This window comes from Sparus aurata, chromosome 6 (genome assembly GCF_900880675.1).
Source record: "Sparus aurata chromosome 6, fSpaAur1.1, whole genome shotgun sequence".
NCBI classification, from domain to species: domain Eukaryota; kingdom Metazoa; phylum Chordata; class Actinopteri; order Spariformes; family Sparidae; genus Sparus; species Sparus aurata.
The window spans coordinates 36,075,282-36,079,340 of NC_044192.1; positions in this window are offsets into that span (position 1 = coordinate 36,075,282).

The window sequence follows — 4,059 nt, forward strand, 5'->3', positions numbered from 1 at the left end:
AGATTCAGATCAGGCTGTGATCCCTGCTTCATTTCCAGACTGTAACACTGTAAAGTCTAGTTAAACGTTTGAATAAAGAGCTAAGTTTTATGATTATCCTTATGGATATTTACATATATATATATACACATACATACATACATACATATATACATATACATATATACATATATATATATATATATATATATATATATATACACACACATTTCATTGTGTTTTAAGGAGCAAAAAGAGGAGAGGAGGAGGATGAAGGAGGACACGAGGCTGCAGAGAGGATGGAGAGGTTTATCTCTGCTCCAGAGGACAATCCTCACATTTTTTCTGTTGTTAGTTACTGAGTTATTTATGAGTTCTTTTTAAATTAGTTGTCATTTTAAATAATTCATGAAATAAAATATTGCTCTATTGTTCCACGTTGTCTATTCCATTCAGTATTTACAACTTAAGTATTATTTATGACAGTAATCAGCATCAAGTGCTACTTTTCAGGGACAACAAGGGATTGAAAATGTGTTTTTTTATTATTAAGGTCTGAACATTTACAACTATTTACAAAATTACAGCATCAATAAGTATTTACAGATTATTATCAACTACAGATGATGGACAGTAACAGGCTGAGCAGGAGTCCCTGCAGTGCTGCTGGGCTTGATGGTGTCAGTGGGACATCATCTAGGTCGGTACTCAGGGTGTTTGGGGGTCCAGTCACCTCTGTCCACCACATCCTCCATCAGCTGGGTCTGCAGTTCTGACTCCATCCACGGCTGCCAGGTCATTAAGAATGTTTTAAGAAAGAGGTAATTTCATAATGTAATTATAATAATAATAAATCATTAAAACAAACAAAACTATCTACCAAACATTTTAAATAGGAATAATGCCTTTAAAATTTAAATAAAACCCTAAGTGGCGATCAGCAGTTATGTGTCAGCATGAATGTAATGTATGTTAAATGACCCCAAACTGTTAGCTAGCTAATAATGATGATATTGATAACATTACTGTGGGTTCAATTTACCTCTCCACGATCCTCTCAGCCGGAGATAAACCAGAACCGCTTCTCCTTCCTCCACAAGCAGGAGGATTAAAAAGGAAATCAGGAATTCCTGAAGCTCAAACAGATCTGGCAGTCAAACTTTACTTTTCTTGTCACTTTCATGGACCTGGGCTACAGGTGGGAACATCTGGTGACGCAACCAGGAAGTGCTGCGAAGGGTAGACTGTCCCATTTAACAAAAGTTGACGCGGCCTGCAGGGCGCAACGAAGTACACTCATTCGGTGAGACCGCAAAGGGCGGGTCCTTGAAGTGTGCAGACCCTGAACTGGGACACAGCAACAGACTGCGATGCAAGATGGCGCCGGCCAAGTTACTCAGGGCACTGCGAGTGGAGCTGCCAGCTCAAGTGAAGCATCACAAGTGTACTATTTAAAATAATTTACAGTTCATGAACATACAGACTTACTTATTTAGCTTGCCATTCCCTCCAGAGAAACGCGATTATGCGATTTGCCAACAAGAAAATCATACTAGTTTCGAAACGCTTACAATTGTAAGTATATTAGTAGTATGTAGATTGACGTTACAGTAAGAGATTGCACTTTGTGCATTGGAAGCACTTATTTTAACAGATGTCTGTTTAGTATAGCTACCTCTGTAAAACAGGAAGCACATATTTCATTTATTCATTTTTACAGAAGTTGTAGCATATTCCTTTTGTAAAGCTACTTAACTTGTTTAACTCTTCAATGTTTGGTAAGTTTGATCCATGTGTTTATTAAGGTCTGAAATAAAACAAGATGAGAACTTAATTATTCCCAGCACTTTCTGTGATGTAGTATGCATGCTTATCATAGGAAGTAATGAGAGATGACTCTTTACATTAAGGTGGTAGCCTAGTGAGAACCGAGTGCTGGGGGAATCACTTTTTTTCTCTTTTTCATCAAACCGCAGTTGTTGCAAGTTCCTGCATCCCACATATTTTTTAAGAAAACGTTCCGCATAATCAAGGATTTTTGGCCGCAACAATCACAAAGAAACTTCGCATTTTTCTGGAAGGACTGGCTTGCAAGCTAAATTGACATTAATCTGTCCATCGTGTAAGTCCGGTGTCTTCTCCTCTTTGCGAACCCTCCTCTCTGTCATGTGCATTTGTCTACAAGGAAGCCGGCGAAAAATCAATCAGTGGATCGATTATCATACGCACATAATGATGTGTATATGGTGTAGTCTTATCTATCATAAACAAGAGGTAACGGGTTAAGGGTTGTGTCACGGTGCTGCAGAGACGAGAGCTGGGACACCGGGTCGGAGGCTCCAAATTTCCATGTAACAAGTCGTTTATTTAACCAGCACTATCACTCGGCTGCTGTGTATTTAAGGTAAAAATGAACCATAAGGCAAATGTCCCGCATAGTTCATTTTTAGTCTCTTCCATCTGCACCTCTCTAATCAGAGCAGCGTCCCTAGCAACGGTCTGTTAAACAGAAATTGACACAATTTATGAATCGATCCAAACGTGGCTGAAGGTATGTCGATTGTTGCTCAGCGGCATATACCGATCCCCAGACTGACTTACAGATTCTCGGAGTGGTATGCTGCTATTAAGCTATCTTACTCCATACACTACCAGCAGCTCTTCAGAGCGGTTTCATTACGATTACCATAAATGTTGTAAAATGGTATTTAAACTATCTAAAAACATGCTAATGAATGCTAATGAAGTGCAACAAAAACAACAAGCAGTCGTTCATTGCCCCTACTGCACAGATATCCAGAGGTGGGAGTAAGTCACATACATGCAAGTCATAAGCAAGTCACAAGTCTTAACCTTCAAGTCTCAAGCAAGCCCAAAGTTACTTTTGATGAAAATCAAGCAAGTCAAGTCCAGTCATGGCTATTACTCAAGCAAGTCAAGTCAAGTCATTGCTAAGGTCAAACAAGTCACAAGAAGTTCGTATGAATGTATTCTTCATATCTGTAGACACAGCAAACAGAAGAGGGTGGTTAGTCAATAATATGATGTATGTGCATAGTTGATCAATTTTAGAATTGTTTTTCAAACCCATAAATACAAGAATAAGATTACATTGATATCAACCCTGGGACTGCAGCATACTGCACATCCTGACAGCTGAGGATATTACTCTCAGGTATTGTTCCCCTCCCACTCTATAAAAGGAGGCTGAAAATTACAGGACATGTCTGTTCTGTCCTGAAATGAGAATTGTGTGTTTCTCTTATATAAAATACGTTCTACATCTCAGAGGCGGAGGGAGAAGCAGGTCTGTCGCGGACGTGAACGAAAAAACAAGTGCGTCAAACTTAATGTGTGCCGGTACGTGTCGTGTTGGGCTGTGAGCGCGTAAATGCGCGCATACATTTTAAATAATGTCTGTGCGCACTGAAGACGCTATATCTGAAACACACACACACGCTTTAACCAAGACGGCGGCCAAAATCACCCAGACATGAAAAAATCTTTGAATCTAAATGTGATGATTTTCGGAGCTCCCTTCATGCTGCCTCTCCTCCCTTGAGCCTGTCGGCCGCCACTCTGGCATGCAGCCTGTCATGCAGTGGCAAGGACAAAGTATCAAAAACGAAACTAACGTCTCAATATGCGCCAAAAAAAGAAAGAAAGAAAAGCCAAGACTTTCGAGTCATCTGTGTCAAGTTTAAGTCAAGTCTCAAGTTATTAATGCCGAGTCAAAGTCAAGTCGAGTTTTTCATCGGTCTTAGTCAAGTAAATCTCAAGTCCTCAAATTTGCGACTCGAGTCCGACTTGAGTCAAGTCATGTGACTCGAGTCCGACTTGAGTCAAGTCATGTTACTCGAGTCCCCTACCTCTGCAGATATCCAACATCTCAGTATTTTTGGATTTTACCTGATTGCTTGTTATTCCACCTCCGTCCATGATTCCTTCTAATCCTAGCTCTCTTCCGCCCTTCAAGTGCAGAGGAGATGGGTCTGCTCTGATTGGCTGAAACGTTAACGACTGCACTGATTGGCTGCTCCACTGTGTCAGCGATGTTGTGGAATTCCTTCACTTTTCTGA